Source organism: Lissotriton helveticus, chromosome 5_1 (assembly GCF_964261635.1).
Source record: "Lissotriton helveticus chromosome 5_1, aLisHel1.1, whole genome shotgun sequence".
NCBI lineage: Eukaryota > Metazoa > Chordata > Amphibia > Caudata > Salamandridae > Lissotriton > Lissotriton helveticus.
In genome coordinates, this window is record NC_136065.1 from 737,901,071 (window position 1) to 737,923,135 (window position 22,065).

The 22,065-nt window shown below is 44.8% G+C and overlaps 1 long non-coding RNA gene across 2 annotated transcripts in view; it reads right to left on the minus strand.

The window, feature by feature from the left end:
• Window positions 1–213: 213 nt before the first annotated feature.
• The window catches only part of LOC144754885 (uncharacterized), a 72,993-nt gene continuing 51,141 nt past the window's right edge, over window positions 214–22,065 (minus strand). For both annotated transcript variants that reach the window (XR_013594778.1, XR_013594779.1), the window contains 2 exons: window positions 21,736–21,873; window positions 214–2,126 (listed from right to left, as the gene is read on the minus strand). This is a non-coding gene — a long non-coding RNA (uncharacterized LOC144754885). The remainder of the gene's footprint in view (window positions 2,127–21,735; window positions 21,874–22,065) is intronic.

A 22,065-nucleotide genomic window follows, 5' to 3' on the forward strand; every position in this document is an offset into this window, starting at 1 on the left:
TTGGTGACAAACTGAGTCTGTACATCCCCACCAAATATATCAGCCTATGTTTTCACAGCTCGCAGTGCTACTAGAATCTCCTGTTATCAGAGAGATTAGTTTGTGCAACTTCAGAACATAATAACCTCAGACTCATGGAAACAATATACTATTTTTCACCCAGTTACTCGTGCTTGCTTGTTTTGCTCCCAGAGAGATACACAGAAGAAACAGTTGAGCGTGTTCACAACAAGAATTTATTGTACCGTAGTTCTTCTCATGTAAAATAAGTGTGCTGCTACAACTGTAATATAGTAGCAGAGATATAGAACCACCAGTACAGTGAATAAGAAGAAATATTATTTGTTCTACCATTTTGTATTAGTCATGAACACATACATGAATATGAAATGGATTTTATAAAATAAAGTGTGTACTCCTAAGATGCCTGTCTAGATGTACTTAAGTGTACCTAGCATGTTAGTAGGTGCGAAAGAGCCTAAGCCTAATTCTAAGAGCCAAAAATCCCACTAGTATTTAGTCTAAACCCCCATACCTGAATAGTGAGAGTGTGGGACTTCGTCCTGGACTTGAGCTGGACACCCCGCAAGGGATCGTCAGACCACTGTCAGCTGGAGCAATAGCATGTCAGAGCTGCAGCGTCTCTGGTCAGTGTGTCGGCCTTGAAGTCTCGGTTCTCGCCTGCTTACTGATAGCAACAGGTGCTGTATTTATACAGTCTATGTGCTTATGTTCCTCATTGTTCAGTATGAGGATGATGTTGGGGATTAAACCTTGCGCGTCAATGGGAGAGGTGAAGTGGACCTCCTGTAGTGTGTAATCATAAATTATTAATATGTGTTAAGGATGACATCTTAGCAATATCGATTGGGAAAAATCCAACCTCAGCATGGAACTAGGTGAAAGGTTTAGTCCATAAAAGGCTATAGTCCTTATAAGGCGTTTTGTCCAAACAAGGCAATCTGTCCTTATTTGGAGTTATGTCCTTATAAGGCTCTTTCATATGCAATCTCGGGGAGACGATGTAGGAAAAGTGTACGATGTTCCCTAGACCTATATCAGGGTACCGATATGAAATATAACACCCCTGATTGGCTGGTAGAATCCTTGTTCTAACCCATTTGTAGGATTTCTTAGCCATCTATCTGGGACCAGAAAGTTATGTATCTACTAGATGTTGATGTAACTTTTCTGATGTACAGTTTGCTAATATGTACTCATTCATAATCTCATTGTAGAGCCCTTTGTAGTCTTGCACCTTCTTTCCTTTTAACTAGCCACCTAGTGTATTGATTGAGACGTCAACAAAATCAACCCAGGTCTGACTTTAGGTTTTGTGAGTCTCCCTGAACCTAAAGCTGTACTCCTCAGTGGTGTGTCCATAGCCCTCAATCAGGGTATCCTTCATGAGGTCATAGGACTCAATTGCGGCCTCATTCAGTGTAAGGAGTCTATCCCTACACTTCCCTGAGAACAGCTCCCAAAGTAGGGAGTCCCAATACTTTTGGCTATGGCTTCCATTCTACAAAGCCTCTCAAAGGCTGTGAACCACTTGTTGATATCATCACCCTCAACATATTTGGGGACAATACATTCTGGGATTTTAGGGTCAAACGTTTCCTCTCTATCCCTATTTATGAATCTGCTGCCACCATTGATGTTTTCTAAACCCATCTCAGTCCTTTCCCTTTCTATAGCCAGGATTTTGGCTTCCATGGCTGATATCCTGGCTAATCTCTCAAGAATGATACCATCCTCTGTGGAGTTTTCACTGCATCCTGGAGTGCCTGAGCTAACCACAGTAGAGGAAGGCATTTTGGGTCTACAGTCTCAATGTTCGTTGTGTGCTTCCCTCAAAAGCATCTGTTGGTGTCCCCATATCTGCAACACTTGGGGATGGGTCCACAGCCGAGCTCCTGGAAGTTGTCTGGTCTGTCTCCTCCTTTTCTGGTATGTTGCGCTGCTCCACGGGTAGCAGGTGCTTATCCATTACAGGTAGTTCTTTCTTAGGTTTTGTTGGTGCAACCCTTCATCTTGTTCCATAAATCTACTCAGGACTTCACTGCACCTTTACTGCCATCTGCGTCACCATGATCACCAGGAGCATGATGTGGGGTCCAGTCCACCTAGAATTAAGAGAAACATCATTTATTTTTCTCATCATGACAATGTCTCCAGCTTTAAAAGGGTATGTGGGCTCTGAGGAAGGATAGGGCAAAGCTTCCTCCACCAGGAGAGGGTGATGCCTCAAGACCACTGATAACTGTACAGCTTAGTCAAAAATATTTTCATCCATCCACAGCAGTGCTGCTTGGGATGTTGTGAGAGGCAGCCTCACCCCTACTGACATAGGCCGCCCCATCAGTACCACATGGGAGGGGCAAAAGAGTTGTTCTAGAGGGTGTCGCCTTTATGGCGTGCGGAACTAAAGACAGAGCTTCAGGCCATTTCAGGCCTGTTACATCATTTGTCTTTGCTAATCTATTTTTTATTGTGGAGTTCATCCTCTCCACCTGGCCTGAACGTTGGGGGTGGTAAGGGGCATGCAGTTTCCACTCTATTCCCAAACAGTCACACATCTATTGCACAACTGCTGCCACAAACTCACCACCTCTGTCGCTATTTATGCCTTGGGGGACCCAAAACCGGGGTATAATATCTTTCATTAAGCATCGTAACAACAGTTGTTGTATCATTCTCCCTTGTGGGAAATGCCTCCGCCCATTTCGAAAATTGATCCACACACACCAGCAAATATTTCAATCCATTCCCTAGGGGCATATAAGCAAAATCAATCTGTACATTGAAAAAGGGACCCTATGGTACTGGCAAGTGATCATGTGCAGCAGAGGACCGATCACAGACAAGACATTGGAAGCAGAATTGTGCAGTGAATGCTGTTATTCCCGGTGCAAACCACTTCTGTCTAATTAGCACATTCATCCCCCTGCTTCTGCCTTGTGGGTGGGTCCATGTGCAAGCCTTGTAAGGGGAAGGAACATACGGTGTGGGGACGCTGTCCTCCCATCCCGGTGAACCCACAATCCCTCATTATTCTGCTCACATCCAGCATCAATCCACTCTCTCTCCACATCTTGTGTTGCAGACCTTTGTGCTTCCTTCACATCAGTTAGCAACAATTGTCTCGGAATGAGCCGAATTTGTTATGCTTTTGGCCAGTGAAGGCACCTTCTGTACTCTCTGTAACATGCTGCCTCTTGCTGCTTTATCAGCCATGGCGTTACCTCTGGGGATCTTAGTATTAGCTCATGTATGAGCTTCACAATTTATTACCGCTATCATGTGGGGTAGACGTATTGCTTTAAACAAGTTCTTTACTAAAGGACCATTTGGAATGGGGTGTCTTGCTACTGTTATGAAACCACAATACTGCCACAGCTGGCCAAAATCATGGATAACTTAAAATGCATAACCTGAGTCAGAGTAAATGTTAACAGTTTTCCCCTCAGCTAGGATGAATGCCTTGTTATAGGATACAGTGGGCAGACGTGCCAGGTGGCAGAGCTGCATCTACAACAATGGTGTCAACTTTTGTAATAGCATAAAACCTTCTCTGTAATCAGTGTCTGTTAGTCTTCTGGGGGAACCATCACTGTACCACTCATAGTATGCATTTTCCAATGGTGTCTTTTAGAAACCTGGTCTTGGTGTGGTGCATGTTTCCACAACCTCAATCCAGTCATGGTTAGAGGGCCTCATCAGAATCCCCTAGTTCAGGGAATAATGTTGCCAAATTAACAGGTTTGCATCTTTTAATGGGGATATTAGTGTTAGACAGCAAGGTGACCTTATAACCTGTGCGCCTGGCAGCCGAACAACGTTGTGATGCTACAGATGACATCACCAACTGTACCAATTGTGGCACAAAAAGAATACAAGGGTAGTGCAACACAATAGGAGCCGTCCTCTCTAACATCACACTTGCAGCAGCACCACTCTTAAAAAAGCAGTATGCCGAGTCAATGCTGAAGGCAGAGTCACAGAGTAATACGCCACAGGTCTTTTCCAGAGCCATGTTGCTGTATCAGCACACCATTTGAAATGCCATTTTGCTCTGACACAAAGAGATTGAAGGACAGTTTGAAATCAGGCAGCCCCAATTCTGGCGCAGTACACAAGGGCTCTTTCAGTTTCTTGAAACAGTCTGCACTGTTATTAGTCCATATAATGTTGTTGGATATATCTTGTAGCTTACATTGTCTCAAGATGGCATCTTAGTACTCAAATATCCACTGGCGGCATTAGTTCATCATCCCCAGGAAGGACATCTTTCCTTTCTTAGTGGACAGGGGCTGCAAGCTCAGAATCACTTTTATTCTATCAGGTTATATGTGGCATGTACCTTTGGATATTACATAACCCTGGTAAGTCACTTCTTTCTGACAGCACTGAAATTTTGACAATGAGGCTTTGTGTTTTCTCCCCTGGAGGTGGTTCATAGGAGCTACAGTGTCTTTTTTACAGGCCTCAAGTGATTGAGATGACACAAGGAGGTCAACAGCGTACTGCAAGACCACGCTACCACCTCCCAAGTTTAGGCTGTCCAAGTCTCTATTTACTGCATGGGCATACCATGGGACTGTCAGTGAAACCTTGAGATAATCGTGTGAAGGTGTTCTGTATATCATTTAGCATAAAGGCAAAGAGGAACTCACTCTCTGGATGAACTCTAATGCTGAAAAATGCAGTGGAGAGATCTATGACCGAAAAGAACTCTGTCTCTACAGGTATAGAAGATAATATATTATTGGTGTCAGGCACAACAGGTGCTAAGAGAACCACAAAGTTGTTTATCTGGCGTAAATCCTGTATGAACCTATATTGTCCTGTATTGCCCTTGGTCAATGAAATAATAGCGCTATTACAGGGGCTAGTGTTTTTTTTTAATGATACCCTGTTGTAAGAGAGACTCAATCACAGGTTTTATTCCCTCTTCTGCCTGAGGTGACAGTCTGGACTGACGCACATAGGTAATTCTGCATTGTTCTTAAGTGTCAGTTTATGGGGAGGGCATGTTTTCAACAATCCTGCCACATTTTTGTATTTAGCCCAAACCTCAGAGTTCACTTGCTCAAGAACTGAGGGGCTTATCTACAAGAAGCCTAATCTGTCGGAGCATATCTTTTTTGGGCGCTCCGGTGGTGAAGAACTCCCAATCTTATCTTTGAGTCAACAAAAAGCCACCTTGCGTGGCTTTGTATGGCCTCATAGATATCGAGTAAGTTTTACACTGCGTTGCCTTACTCTGTAGCAAGGAGGCATTCCATGGATGTTGCGGTTGGTGTTCCCACGCAACACCTATGGATTCTGACGCTGCCCCGGATTTACAAAATCATGTAAACCTGGGGAAGCACCGAAACCTTACACCTCCCCAGAGCAGGCGTAACAAGGACTTTATTTTTCATTTCTCCTCATTTTTCCTCTTTCCACCACACATAGAATGAGGAAAACGCCTCTCTTGATGGTTTTTGTGCAGAAAGATGTCCCTTCCTGCACAAAAACAATCCTGCTTGCAACAGAGGCACCCTTCCTGGTGTAAGGGTGCCCACATTGATTCTAGGCAGCAAAGTGTGCGGCAGGGCAGAGGGAAAGGACACAAACGCACCATATTTCATAAATACTGGGCATTACTGCCCTTTCACATTGGCGTAGGGCAGCGCAGCAAGAAGACTAGCGGCACTGCCCTACATCAATTCCTCGTAAATGGGCCTCTATGTTTTAGTCCACTGTAAAGCCATATTCCCTTCAAGCTTGTCAAAAACTCTGGTCCTGTCATTTCTGAGTATGCACAATGTAAAACACCATCCTTCACTGTCTCCCAACACAGATACAATTTCCAAAGGAAATATAAAATCCTTAGTTCTTGGGAAGTCCTGAAGGCATTTGACCATGGAGCTCAAATCTTTATGGTAGACACCTGGGGCCAGATGTACGACCATAGCATTTTGTGACACAACTTGCAACTCGCAAAATGCTTTGTAATACAGTGTTTGAGAAACTGTTAGGGATTCCCAATGGAGTCGCAAATTGCATGCCTCATGAATATTAATGAGGCTGTTGCAATTTGCGACCCCATTGAGAATGGCTAGCACTCCCAGGGATGGTGGCCTGCTGGGGTCAGCAGACCTCCATGTCTGGGACTGCTTTGAAATAACACAGTTATTTTTTAAATGCAGCCCGTTTTTCTTAAAGGAAAACGGGATGCATTAAAAAAATAAAAATGTATCTTTTCATTTTCATTTTTAAAGGGCAGGCAATGGTTCCTGGGACCACTGCCTGCCCTTAAAAAATGTTTGCGAATGCATTCCCAAAGAGTAAGGGGTCCCCTAGGGACCCCTTCCTGTTTGCGAGTGCTTTACCACCCTTTGGAGAAGGATGGTATACTGCAAGTGTTTTGAGACCGCAATTGCGGTTGCAAAACATTCTTACATTGCTTGTGGAGTTGCTATTAGGAAAGGAACGCCCCTTCCTAATAGCGAGCCGCTAAACCCTATTTGGCCAGTCGCAAATTGTTTGCGACTCGCAAATTAGGGTTGGTACATGGGCCTCTCATTTTTTGCAGTTGCAAACTGGCTTTAAACCCGTTTGCGACCACAAAAAACTGTTGTACATCTGGCCCCTGGTGCTACAGCTATAGACAGTTGCTTGTTTTGAAGCTGGTACTTGAAGTAACCTCTCTTCCCATGGTCCTAGCTCAATTCCCACTGCACACCCTTCTTTTCCTACTTACAATGTGGCCTTGAGCAACTCCATTGTCCAGTATTAATGTTTGTATGCCATGTTGGTGTGACATTCAGGCACTGGTCCTCTGAAAAATTATACAGTACAGTGTACGGGCCCAGGTACTAATATCAACTGCACAAAATGCATGACCAAATCACTCTCAGTGTCAAGGCTGTATTTAAACAGTTCTTGAAACCTGTTGTTATAGAAATATCCCCGTAATGGAGTCCATTGGTAACGTGTTGGAGAGAGAGACAAGACAGCGGGTGCACATAGCACAAAATCCTCACTTAAATAACAAGTAGTAAGTGCTTTATTAGCCAATTCTAACCTGTCCTCAGGTACTTGTAAGTAAATCCCATTTCCCGAAAAATATAATGCTGCATGCAATTTACAGAGGAGGGCTCCCCCAGCAAATTGATGAGCACTTCTTGTAAAGGAAAAACTGATGTATCATAGACAAATCATCAACAGATATTGTAGGGTTGTGTTAACTCTTCATGCATCCGCATTCCATTCACAACTACAATAGTTACTTTATCGCCACTGCTAGGACCTAGCTTGTTTCTTGCTGCTGGTAGGGTTGAGCCACTGTATATTAGGACATTGATCTCTTTACCTCCTACCTTAATTGGAAAAATGGGATTCTCCTCAGGTGTATCTGATACCTTCATCATAAAACACTGGGCTGGGGTTTCTCCAATCTGGGTCACCATCTCTCTCTAAGCCTTGTCCTATGCTGATCCATGTTTTTCTTGGAAAGGGTTCCTCATGGAGTGCTGTGTCTGCTTGATGTCTCTGGGCATGGGTGGTGCTGATGGCTGGACCTCATTCCTGTCAAAACCTGTCATTCCTGTTGTTTTTGTCATGTTATTATACCTGTCATTTTCTCGTTCATGTTATTTCCCATTCTTTCTCTTCTATCTCTACAACTTCTACAATGTCGGACCTAGTGCCGGTACCTCTGGCAAAAATAACACTGATCCCTACTCTTGTCTTTTCTCTGGTATCCTTGTCCTTCATTCTGTCAATACTGGGACCCCTGATTGTACATTCCTTCTGGGCTCTCCTCTCTTTATACTTGCTGCAACATCTTCCTTTTGTCATTTTTCTCTGTGTCTTTCTTTACCTGGAAAATACCATCCCTTTCCATAGTTATCAGAGGCATGCACAACTCTTGATATCCTTTATTAGAGCAATCACAGTGGCACAGTTTACAACTATGGGCCACAGAAGCTAACAATCCATTCATAAGTGTCAGAATAGCTAAAACTTTAAATTTTAATGAATGGTACCCCTGCACTATTATCCCATGCCTCATTGTACCTTAAAATGTACTAAGCCACTGACTCGCCTGACTTCTACACCGTGGATATAACCTGAGAAAAATCAAAAATGTTCACTGCTAATCATTAAATGTATCCTTGACAGACTCTAACCAATTTATCAATCTATTTTCTATGACATCCATACTATTAGTCAGTATTGTTCAATCTCTTTCCTGTGGAATTTCGAATGCACTTTTTACCAAAGGCCATCTGCTACTATATCCTACCTTATAAGTATCAGCTGTTTCCTATTATCTATCTTACCCTGATGTTTATTAATGGAGCGTTGTATTTCTTCCCTTTCAGTGTTCACCTCTTCCTGGAACTCGTCTGCCTCCCTCCTCAGATAAGCTAACTGCTCGCGCTACTCCATATTGTCTTTCTCTTCTGCACTTAGCCCTAAATCCTCGCTTAGGCCAAAAGTCAAAGTTGGGGCCGTGTTTTAAAAGCATGTGGCATGTCCCCTCCAAATGCTAGGTGTCCATTCAAGACCAGGATTCTATTAGCCATTTTCTCTGGGGCTAGTTGCCATGTCAGATACGCTAGTTAAATCCCCTTCCAGGGATATATGAAAAAAGGAACATGTGATATGCCTGGTTTTAGAGTGAGTGCCTGTTTGTTTGTGTTATTTCTTTCACAGTGTATGTAGGGGCCTGAAAGGGATGGGTAAACTAAAGTTGTTTGAGGAGGTGGTGGAAAATAAAGTGCAGGCTAAACAGTCCTTGCGGAATGGATGCTTTGTTCCTGGGTTGGGGGACCACTCCCGCCACCGTCTCTTCCTTCAAGCCAGAAATTGAATTCACTATTCGCATTTAAGCCCTGTCTTTTTCTTTCTTCCTTAGCTAACAACAAAATGTCCTCCACAGTCAATATACTCCCAGCTATTGTTCATTGTTTGCTCCTTCTCCTAGCTTGACATAAAGTCCTTGAGGCTTGGCTATACTGAACAGTTTATTCAATTTATTTATGTCAATATACACTTGGCAGTGCGTCCAAATACACTGCAGAGAAGCAACCCTTCTAGAAGTTGTGGCATCAGGTATGTGTCTTACTCTGTCTACTTCAGGTGATGTAAAGCCACAGTGTTTGCACAGTGACAGAAAATGCTACTCTGTTTGCATACAGTTACTAAATTCTAATAAACTATGGCTATAGGTTTTGGGCCAATTCTTCCCTTGTTCTAGTTCCTTTTTATCAGATTTTGCGCATTCTCTGTTCACCACTGCTACTGTAGACTGTGGTTATTTTGCATTTTCCTGGCCTTTCCCTTTTGAAAGGAGAGTTCTCTTTTAAGCAGTTGAATGCCACTGCTGCAAACAATCACTTATTTAATGCAAATCCCATGATGGGTCAACCCGCATTTCTATCATCTCTGTCAAATATGTAATATCATCTATCTAAAGAGAACCAAATCAAGACCACCTCTCATTCCTTTTTTATAACCAGACCAGCGCGCAAAAAGGGGTTACACATTCTAGACATTTAGCAGCCCATTATGATATCTGGCGGATCGCCCGTAAAATGTCCCTGGTTCACCCCTGGCCATATTAGCATGGCGAGGAGCATTTCGGCAGCCTGAAATACCGTCCGCCGCTTTTCCACAGGTCGGATTGCCGGCTGGGCAGAAAAGGGACACAATATGGTGGCCATCCATATTAGTATGAATGCGGTGGAATGCCTCTCCTTACGGATCACTGCGACACGCGACTCTGGGGGACCAACAAGCCACTTGTAAAAGTGCTAAAACAAAGCTAGAAAAGGAGGACACGTCCTGGGTTTATGGCCCCTTGTGAAAATATTACAGTTATCCACGCTTGAAAAATTAGAAGACCACTGTGACGCAAATATCTCTACAGAGCTAAGATATCCTGAGGTGTAGCAGTGGGTTTTTCTAGTATCAAATTCTTGTATTAAGGAACAGAGAAGATATACAGTTTGTTGGAATCGGGCAGACTTTTTAAAATGTTAAATAGTGTGGGGGGTATCCCACCTATTAGTGATGAGTATTGAGCCCCACTTAGAACATTCTACTACAGTAATCCGAGGGTGTTGAGAACTCTTGGTGTGATAATTGGCGGGTTGTGATGAAGGTGGCCTCAGTGTCTTCTTATGCCACCGAAACGCGTTGACTGAGTCCTTTTTCAAGCCTACTAATTAGCAGTAGCCCAATATAGGGCCATTGAGACTATAACCAGCTAAACATGTAACTTGTAAATGTACAGGAATTTATATAGCGCAAATCACCGAGCGGTTTCTAAGCGCTTGCTTAGGGAACCCGTCCTGGTATTCCCCTGTGAGATAACCCCGGCAGGGTATCCGCAAGGTGAAAGCCAGGCATCCCGTCGCGAGGGGCCATTGTGGGATAGCCTTGTGTACTTCTGGATGGGTTATGAATGTAATGTATATATGTGTGTGTGATGTTTGTGTGGGTTGTTCTCTACCTGGGGATGAATAGATTATGATTGTAGAAAATGTGTTTGTACTTGAGAATTTTTTGTAAATAATATGAATATGTATTTTTTATATACAAATATTACAAATGAACTAAGATAAATGAATTAAGACATAGTAAAAATAAATAAAAAAGTTGAAATGATCATGTTGTAATATGTTATTGTCTTCCTCGTTCAATAGCCCATAATGAAATGCATTTTGAAATAGAAAGTAATGTTATTTAAGTCGTGAGGGAGGTATATTCTTTGTATCACAATATGGTGGCCATCCATATTAGTATGCATACGGTGGAATGCCTTTCCATGGCGGAGATTCCGCCATGGAAACGCATGTGGTAAAAACTTTGGAGGCCCGTTGCGGGTCCCTGGGGAGGGTTGCACTTGGGGGGTACCCATGGTACTCCCCTTCATTGGCATACACAAGGTGGCAGGCACCACGTGGTGCCTGTCACGTTGTGCATGCCAATGCACACCATACATTTTAAGAATGTGGCGGGTGCTGCTCAAAGCACCGCCCGCCACAATGCTAAATATGTGTGATGTGACCGCCAGGGTGGCGGTCGCATCCTATTGGGCACAGCGGGACCGCCGCACCTTTGGCGGTCGGTCCCATGTACCGTTATGGTTGCGGGCGGACTTTGTCTGCCCGCCATCGTAATGGACCCCTTAATCTCTTCTACACCTGTGCTGCAGAACTATCTGATAGTAATTACAATCCTTTCTCTTCTGCCAACTGTTTAAATAACGTTTTTGTCTTTTTCAACATATGGGGGCTTACCACCTCGCCATTTCATTTAGAATTTGCATTGCCCATTGTGCCCTTCACTCACAGCTACACGTAGGCCTGCAGCATGGATTGTGCCACCCACGTGAGTAGCCCGGAAAATTTACCTCAGACCTGCCATTACAGAGTCTGCGCGTAGTTTGTAACTGTCATGTCAACTTGGCCCGTGCACACACTAGTCAGTCCCTAACCTTCCCTTTTCTTACATGTCAGGTACCCCTAAGGTAGGTCCAAATTACCCCTGTGGGCAGGTTGCAGTGTATGTGAAAGGTGGGACATGCCCTGGTGTGTGTTTGGCATGTCCTGATAGTGAATTACAGACCATTTTGTTTTTCACTATTGCAAGGCTACCTGTACCCCATAGGACAGAATTGGAAGTTTGTTTATAACATCTTATAAACATAACTTGCCCTGGGAACTAGGTGGGAAAATAAAATTTAGTATTGACTGAACTCAGAATCTAATGATGCATCTTTAGTAAAGGTGAATTTTACATTCTGTCTTTGAAAATACCACTTTTAGGAAGTAGGTATTTTTCAGTCATTCCGTGTGCCTCTGCTGGAATGTGGATTGCCTGTCTGGGTTTTGGACGCCAGATGGCTAGGAGGCAAAGGTGGCTCCCGATTGTCTAGGTAGGTCAGGAAAGGGCTGAGTAGACCTCGGCTGCAAAGGGGGAAGAGGGGGGAGATTTCCTTGCACCTCAGAGGGCCTGGTCTGGCTCTGAAAATGTTGTCTCTAACCCCTGCTGGGAAATCACACCAGAGAAGGCAGAACTGGTTCTGACTGGCAGAGACACCCTCTGCCTAGAGGATCAAAGGATTTTTGGATACAAAAACTGGGGCCCAGACCCCTGAACTTTAGAACTCTTTTGGATCAAGAAGACTGCCAAGAAGAAGAGCTGGAAGAGCTGTGAGGAGGGACTACAACTTTGCTCTGTGCTTTGCTGAGTTGGCCTACAGAGGCTGCTTCTGTCTTGGGCAGTGAAAGGACTAGACTGAACTTTCTACAATCTACTTTTGTGAGTTTCTCCAAGGGCCTGAGGTAGAGCTTGCCCCCTGTTCAAGAAGACTCAGGAACAGCAAAGACTTCAAGCTCCTCTGCCCTCAGCACTGGGGACTGTGTGTTTTGTGCTGCGACAGAAGAAAAGCAACTCGATTACGTCTACGATGCCGCTGCCTACTCCGTGTCCTGAAGGTACCACAGAGGGCACCGCAGCAACGTCGTACAGCCGACTCCTGCTGATGCCGCCACCAAGCTGCTGCTCACACCGTGACCTGTGGGCACCGCACTATGCACCGCCTTGCTTCACGACGAAGCCTGGGCACCACAGAGAGCACCACCGCAATGTCGCACCTCGACCCTGGTCTCACCGACGACACCTGCTGAAGCCGCCACTGAGCCATTGCTCGCACTGCAACCTGTGGGCACCGCACTCCGCACCGCCTTGCTTCACAACAACGCCTTGGCCTCCCCGACGCAGCTGCTCCATGCCAAAATCGATGCAGCTTCTTGCACCGTGGTTAGAGGGCACCGCTTCTAAAGTTACACGATGCACCGCCCTCATCCCGCACTGCAGCCTTGACCTACCGACACCGGCACCATCGACTCCCGTTCACCAGCTGACGACAGTGCTTCAGCAACGACGACGCCGCTGCTTGCACCGTGACCTGCCTTCACCTTGCACCGCGACCCTGGTCTAAGCGACAACACCATCTGACGTCGCCACTGATCCGCTACTTGCACCGCGACCTGAGGGCACCGCACGCTGCACCGCTGCACTTTGCACCATAGCACACAACGCCTGCGGACGCCAGTGCTCCTGATCCCCACAGAAAGGAGCTCGACCTCCAACGTGAGTGACTTCAAGGGCCTCGGCACCCTGCATCTCTAACAGGTACTGTTTGTGGGTCTTCCAGACACTGTAGCTGGTCCGCGACCCTGCGACCAGCCTGAACTGTTTGGATTTGGTTGTTCACAGCGCCTTGATAGCCCCGGACGGAGCTATCGACATCAAGGAACTGTTTTTAAAACGTATTTTGATAACTGTAGATTTTTAAGTACTGTATTGTTGATTCTTATCGTTTTTGGTCTTGTATATAAAAATATTGGCTATTTTTCTAAACTGGTCTGGTGTCCTTTTGTGGTGCTTACACTGTAGTACTGTCGGTTATGTGCAAATGTTTTACATACTGCCTCTAAGATAAGCCTGACTGCTCGTGCCAAGCTACCAAGGGGGTTAGCAGGGGTTATTTTAGGAGTGTAACTCCTTTATCCTGACTAGGAAGAAGGGTCCCTACTTAGACAAAGGTGCAAGCCCTTGCCAACTAGAGACCCCCATTTCTAACCGAGAGAAAGAAAAATCCGCTCAGAGACAACAAACCAAACAGTTTTCTTATCCAATGCAGTGTTAATATTGACAAAGCCAATGTCAATATGAAGAAAGATACATTGATGTATAAAAACAAACTTGCATTTTTTTAAATAAACAAACTCCATGTCAATCAAAACTCAGAAATACATAGTCAGGCAGGCTCTGAGACCTAGGCCTGAGGTCGCTGATTGACAGGTCACAAATATGGTGGCACAAAGCTGGCAAACAAATGCAAGAAACAGGAAATCCCAGATCAAATCCCACATATAGGTGCAGTGACACCACAATGGTACAGGGAGATTGGCCCTAATAAAGCAAACATTGTCCGAGGGGTATGGCGATCCCAAAACACCATAAAGTCAGATGCCACATAAGTTAGGAATATATAGCCAATCAGGACACAGCACACACAGTAAATGCAGTGAACACGAGCTCCCCATGCCGGACATCTGGACACGCTACCCAATGGCCACTTTGTGTCCATGCTATTTTGTGGCCCTCCTGGATTCCCCATTGAATAACTTAATTTTTGCCTCAAAGGCATAAACACACATTCTTTACCATACAAGAATCACTGGAACCATTTATGGCATTCAATTAATTGTATATAAACTCATCTCAGATCGACTGTAAGTTGAGACAGTCCTCAGACCCTTTACCTGTAACTGTTCTCCCAACCGCATTGTTTAATTAACCCCTTGTGCACTGCACGAATTCCCCCGTTGTGCGGGCGAATTAATGAGTGGGCGGGATTCGGACGGGCCCCGGCCGTCCACCGAACACACCTACGTGACGTCGGATGGCCGGGGGCCGTCCGAAGAACGCAAGGGGTTAAACTAACTGTTCCTGTTTTGCTAAATGTCTCTTGTCTCTTGTTTTTCAAAGGAATTTCATGTTCGAGTAACATTTTGGCGAGCCTGATAGGAGCTGATTGGTACCTCAAACCCGACTGCAGCCAAAGGAAAGGGACCCCGCCCGGGCAGATTGACATGTGCGCAGCAAGGAAGGTCAGAAGATGCCACAATTCATTGGAAGTTCTGTTGAATCCGCAGGGCGGAGGTACATCCTGAAGCAGCTGTCACAGAGCGTAAGAGATTACATCAGAACTTTAGTAAAGCATTTGGAGTATGGCAAACTAGGGAGGGGAAGCGCCCACAGCATCGGAGTCAAAACCTCGCGGTGCCATCACAGCGCGATTTTTACATCGCATCGTCGTTCACATCGCATGCAACGACGGCGCGATGTCATTAACATCGCATGCAACAACAACGCATGCGATGTTAGACATGACAGTGCGATGCGATGTTGGAAAACATGTTGGAAAACATGACACATTGCCAACTGTGTCAGAAAATGATGCGATGCGAATGTTGAAATTCATAAATCACAGCGCGATGCAAAACATGACACATTGCCGATGCGAATGGTGAAAAACATGACAAATTGGCAAATGTGTCAGAAAATGTTTCAGAAATCACAGCGCGATGCAAAACATGACACATTGCCAACTGTGTCACAAAATGTGTAATAAATGACAGTGCGATGCGAATGTTGAAAAACATGACAAATTGGCAAGTGTGTCACAAAACGTTTAATAAATCACAGCGCGATGCGAACGTTGAAACAGAAATCACAGAGCGATGCAAAACATGACACATTGCCAACTGTGTCACAAAATGTGTAATAAATGACAGTGCAATGCGAATGATGAAAAACATGACAAATTGGCAAGTGTCACATAACGTTTAATAAATCACAGCGCGATGCGAATGTTGAAAAACATGACAAACACAAAATGTTGAAAAACATGACAAATTGGCAAATGTGTCAACAAAATGGAGCAAAAAGGAACATTAATATGGGCGGAGCTACAAGGAACATTATTATGGGTGGTTGCTAGGGGATGGGTGGATGTGTGGCATACTGCATGGATGGATGAGTGAATGGATGGGTGATGGTGGATGTTGCAGAATGGATGGGTGATGGTGGCTGACTGTATGGCTGGGTGTGGCTGGATGCGTGCATGAAGGATGGATGGATGGGTGGAAGGATATTGGTGGATAAATGGATGGATGAATGGAAGGATATTGGTGGATGGATGGGTGGCATTAATATGGGGATGGGTGGATGGGTGGCATACTGCATGGATGGATGAGTGAATGGATGGGTGATGGTGGGTGTTGCAGAATGGATGGGTGATGGTGGCTGAATGTATGGCTGGGTGGTTGCTAGGGGATGGGTGGGTTTATGAGTGGCTGGATGCGTGCATGAAGGATGGATGGATGAATGGAAGGATACTGGTGGATGAATGGATGGATGAATGGAAAGATATTGGTGGATGAAGGGATGGATGGGTTGGGGCTCACATGCCGTTTCATAATGTAACTCAGGTAATCCAAAGTCCTTTTGTATTGCAACTGGTACTTTTGTAAAGCGCCCTGACACCTTCAGGTAATGTTCGCGCTATATAAATCCGCATATCTCAGCTGGACGGAGGCGCCCTGCTCTTTCTGAGCAGATTCCATTATGAATCACGCCGCCCTCTGGAGTGTAGGCAGAGTGCGTGGCGACTAGCGGCCGATGGGTGGGGCACGTGCTGCCTCCCAGTCGGTGACACACCGGCGAGCAGGAGGCGTGCCCAGCGGTGGGAAGTGAAGCTCAGCCCCGGTCTAGGGAAACATTGGGCATTAAGGCACACAAAAACGAGGTGAACATAGGGCAGATGGGCACACACAACGTTTGAAACATAGGGCTGAGGTGCACAAAAAACGAGGGAAACATTGGGCATTAAGGCACACAAAACCGAGGTGAACATAGGGCAGATGGGTACACAAAAACGAGTGAAACATAGCGCAGAGGGGCACGAAAAACGTTTGAAACATAGGGCTGAGGTGCAAAAAAAACGAGGGAAACATTGGCCATTAAGGCACACAAAAACGAGGTGAACATAGGGCATATGGGCACGAAAAACAAGGGAAAGATAGGGCACAAGTGCACAAAAAACGAGGGAAACATTGGGCATTAGGGCACACAAAAACGAGGGAAACATAGCGCAGAGGGGCACGAAAAACGAGAAATCTCATTATTTATGCGCCGGTATGGCACGAGTGAAACATAGGGCACAAGGGCACTAAAAACGAAGTCTCAAGATATAAAACACCAGCACACTGGAGACTTACCGATTGCAAAGCCTGTCCACACAACGACACAGGCACAAATGGCTGCAGACACGGTGTGCAACTCAATATATACCATATATACCCCCCAGCAACGCATTGGCTGTGTGAAACATCGCGTTGTCATGTCGCGCGATGTAATATCGCCGATGTAACACACGATCCGAGGCTGTGGCCGCATTTGCGTCGCAACGACGTGCGATGCCAAAATGGCCGATGTAATTGAATTTACGATGTGTTGGACGTGATGCGAAGGCCCGCGAGGACGTTGCGGCCGATGGATCGTCATACAACCACTAGGGAGAAGCATAAAAATATAACCTGAGCGCCCTGCCACTGATAGAATCTGGCATATTACCTATTTTATATGTCCTAATTGAGTGGTTGTAAGGTGGCCTCGGACACGATCCTGCGGAAGTCACCTTTTTTCGATAGTCAGCACGCTAGGAAAGGTAAATATTTATTGTATGGCCCTTTATGGCTCTTAGGACGCTATTATTGTGATAAAGCTATCCTGATCGGGCAGAGTTGGCATCTCAATCATGTTTTTAAGTCAAAAAAGGATCCTCAGTGCCACCGGTTTCTTAACACCTTGGGTATCTGAAAAGAGTGAGAGGTGTTGGTTGCTTGGACTGCTGGACATGACACAGATGGTAGGCTTGGCCCCTGGCTGTGATACAGAGTGCAATTAGGACATTTAGGGAATAAGATTTGGACCTGGGAAACTAGGTGTAACATGTGTGTGGCCAAGAGGGGCCTGTGATTCTCGAGTTATTCCCTTCTTTCAGTGAACTATTACTTTTTTCCTGGAGCCGATATTGGCAGACTATCAGGCTCCTTTAGTTCCATGTACAGCGCAGAGATTCCCCTGATCACAAGATAGCATGCACTAGGAGTGGGCTAAGAGATTTTTGACAAAGTAATTTTTTTCTCTGTGAGTTTATGTTAATATTGATGTAATGTATATGTGTTGTTATGGTGCTCTTATTTATTTGCAAACTGTATTTTGTACAAAAATGTATCAAAGATTGTCCTTTCTTGTTGAGAGACCGACAAACCAGCACTTTGTACCTGGCCCCTGGCCCCCGGACCTTAGAACCTGCATGGAGCACTTTGCATTGGGTCCCTGCCCTGCCGGCTGTAGAGAGCCACCTGGGCCCTCTACTACAATGTAACAGTTTCATGCATCCCTACACCCCTCGGGGCGGGCTCGTCCCGAAGGGATAAATAAACGGCCGGAGACCGCTCGGGCAGTGGCGGCTGGTGACATTTGAAAGTGGTGAGGCGGAAAGTGCTAATCATACTGCACCGTAGCGAGCGAGCCCGAACCCCCTAATGAGGGTTCGGGGGGAATTCCCCCGAGAAAATTTTGAAAAAATAGTGGAAAAATGGTGCATTTCCAAGCAAATCTGAGAAAGCAGGAAGGTTAATAAAGCAATTGTGAAAGTACAGGGATTAGATTATTAAAGAGCTGTCATATAACATACTAGGTAGATGCTCATTCAGTATAACAACAGAGCTTCATCACAGACTTCAAGATACAATGCTGAGAACCTCACAGATTGTTTTTATTTAAACTGCAAACAACAAAACAAACAACTTTTTTGGTTTAAACTGCAAACAACAAAAGAACCAACTAAACAGGTCACAAACTATCACCATTCAACATATTTACTTTTTGTATCTAAATTCAGCACGCCTGTCTTTAAGCGCAGCAAATTTTTCAATTACTTGAATGTTAAAGTCAGCAATATTTTGAACAAGCTTGCTCTCTATAGAGAGCATTGCCAACGCATTGAGTCTTTCCTGAAGCATGGTGTTCCTCAGAAATGTCTTAATCTTCTTTAAGGCGGAAAAAGATCGTTCTGCCTCTGAGGTTGTCATAGGAGTTGTAATGACGATTTTTAGTAAAGCTACTGTCTCTGTAAATGTCTTTTCCATATTAAGTTCATGAATTAAAGACAGCAAAGACCTGCCATCTTTGGCTTTCTGGTACACAGGCATTGAGTACATTACTGTCAACTCACTTTTCTGGTCCTCTTGGTTGAGCATCGGATAAGCTTCCACGGCCTCATGCAGAGCATGCTCAGGGAAGGATTCATTATATTTTTCAAAGTATTTACTTTCCAATAATACGGCACTCCCCAAATGTTTTGTGAAAGTAAAACGCTCTTGTGCCTGCACAATTACAATGTCACAGATCTCTTTTGCACTTCGGACCAGAGTGGTGATTTTTTTCCTGTGGTTTGAAAAAGTTGAAGCCGCTGGCAGTTGGCTGTCTAAATTGTCAACCTCATCTCTCACTGTGTTTATGCTTGCGACAAACTCCGTGGTATATCTTTTCACAGAGACAGTATCTACGTCTCGTCCTTGAAACTGATTGTATAAAGTCTCGACCTTTGTCATTATCTTTTCAAATAAAAACAGAAAGAACTGAAACTCTCTATCTTTTAGTGTTCTAGCAAAGCCACGGGCTTCACTGTGACTTTTGAAATCAAAGGTTTCATTGGCTTCTATGGCTTCAAACATTGCACAAGGTCCTCCCTATATTGAAATATTAGTTGGACTGTACGTATGTTATAGTTCCAACGAGTTGAGGCTCCCCTCGGAACCCTTTTGTCCACAATCTCCTGAAGTGCTTCCATTCTTTTTGGGGAACGTGAGAAGAATGCTGCCATGCCTCCTACATCCTGAAAGAAAATTTGTGTCTCAGAGATCTTTGAAACTGCCTGTTGCATAATAAGATTAAGTTGGTGGGCGTGACAGTGCACATAATGAGCTTTCGGGTAGACATCTCTAATTCTTTTCTGCACGCCACCATGGCTTCCACTCATTACGGACGCACCATCATAGCTTTGTGCAATAAGTTTTTTTCTTTGCTGCAGCTCTGGAAAAATGAAGTTGAGTTGACGCAGTATAGCTGCAGTAATGGTTTCTGCAGTGGAGTTTTTTAAATGAGTGAAACCATAGAACCTCTCCACAACATTATAGCCCTTGTCCAGGTACCGAAAGACTAATACGGACTGCGTTTGTGTGGCCACATCAGTTGTGTCATCAGCCTCAATAGCCACAAAGTCTGTGTTTTGCAACTCTTGGACAATATGGCTTCTCATTATTTCTAGCATACACTCCAGGAGTTCATTTTGTATCGTTTTAGAGGTGCCCTTAAAGACTGTAGCACTTACTAAATGTGCTACCATTTACTTGTCTATTCTTGCTACTAAATCTACAAGACCCATGAATATTCCAGGATTTGTGGAACCTTCCGATTCATCATGGCCTCGCAATGCCAGTTCGAAAGCACCACAGAAACGAATGCAATCAATTATTTTTGATAGTATGTGTCTATTCCTATCAACTGTTTCATTGTGTTTCTGTATTGTTTGGCGATATGCATCGCTTATGTGCTGCTCAATCGGTGCGTCTCCCAACATTCCCAGTCTTGTAACGTTTTCCATATGCTTTCTTGTGTGTGCATGCTTCTTTATTTTTTCAGACAGATGCTTCAGGTCTATCACGCCTTCTCTTGTCCAAGGAAAGTCACCATTAAACAGCAAGCAGGGGAAGCAGAACAGTCTGTTTCTTGAAGGGCACCCTGTAAGCCAATCAGCTTTTGTGTACCAGGTGTTTGTGAATTTACGATTGTAAGATTTTCCTCTGTCCTGGGTAACTTGTTGGAGTTGTAGGTCAGGTCGATCAGGTCCTAACCTCTTTATCTGTAGTTTATCTTCCAGTGGGCGTGCATGGAATGACCGTGTAATTAATTCTTGTACCGTATTCATCTTGCCGATGCTGTCTTTACCAATATGTAAATGTAAATGTAAATGTAAATGTGCAGGAATTTATATAGCGCAAATCACCAAGCGGTTTCTAAGCGCTTGCTTAGGGAACCCGTCCTGGTATTCCCCTGTGAGATAACCCCGGCAGGGTATTCGCAAGGTGAAAGCCAGGCATCCCACCGCGAGGGGCCGTTGTGGAGATTAAGCAAGCTATTGCCCAGAGTCGTAGAGTGTGAACCCGTGAATCGAGTAGGCACCGGAGCGAGAATTGTCGAGTTCATGGACATTTTAGGACTCAAGACCCCGCCGAGCCGGGAATTGAACCCTGGTCCCGGGCTGACCTCTGCTTCCAGGTCTGCCTCCTCTAACCAGTGAGCCACACTTCTCCACAAATATGAAAGAAGCCTGTCAATAGTCAAAGTACAACGTATAAGATTTGGTGCAATAATATCAAATTTCAGTACAAATACATATATCTTGTTCAGGACAGCAATATAGCTGCAACAGCTCATTTGAATGGCCAGCCAGGGGTGGCACATAATACATGCTGCAGCCCCTGGTAGGCCTTGGGTGCACCTATGCCCTGGGTACCTATGGTACACTATACAGGGACTCACAAGAGTGACCCAATACCCAATTGGCAATGCACCTAAAGTACATTGTGTGAATTTAAAGAGAGAACAGCTGGGCTGTGGGTCTGATTAGAAGGAGCACAACCTTTCTAAGTTGTAAACCAGTGAAGCAAAAAGCAAAAAAATGGGGTGACCATAGGAAAGCAGACCCTACTCTCCTACATAACGCTCCCCTTTGGACAACAGGATAGGTAAAAAATATAGCCTGACTGGCTGCTTCCTCTGTGTGCCATAGTGGCACTGAAACAGACATTATTTGAGGGCCTTTAACAAGGGAAGGATAGATAGTGCCTATAATAACTGTTATTGCCCAAAGCACAGGGCTAATGGTAGGCTCAGTATTAGTAAATTCCATCCAGTCACTATACAATGTTGAGAATGTGCACCCACCCCAACCACCATGTAGAGTCAGTGACCACAAACATAGCCCTAACTCCAAGCTACAAAAAATATCATCAGTTTCCTTACCTTGAACACGGTTGTTTGCTGGGTCGTAGCCGGGATGAAAGAGCAGCAAGGAGGTTGGGGCCTCTTGTTCTTTCTCCAAAAATTGTCCAAAAATTTTGGTAAAGGTTGAGGTTGTCACTTGTCAGGCTTTACCAGGTGCTGGAAATAAAAATTATAACAATTTATTTTCCAGACATTGGGGTAGTCAAACAAAGACTGGGGAGGGGGGGGGGGGGGGGGGGGACATAACGGTACAATTTTTACCTTGCAGTTTTCAATAGCTCACTGTTGTATGTTAGGATTTTTACTTACGGGCAAGTGACAAAATGATTTGTATGACAAATGCAGTGA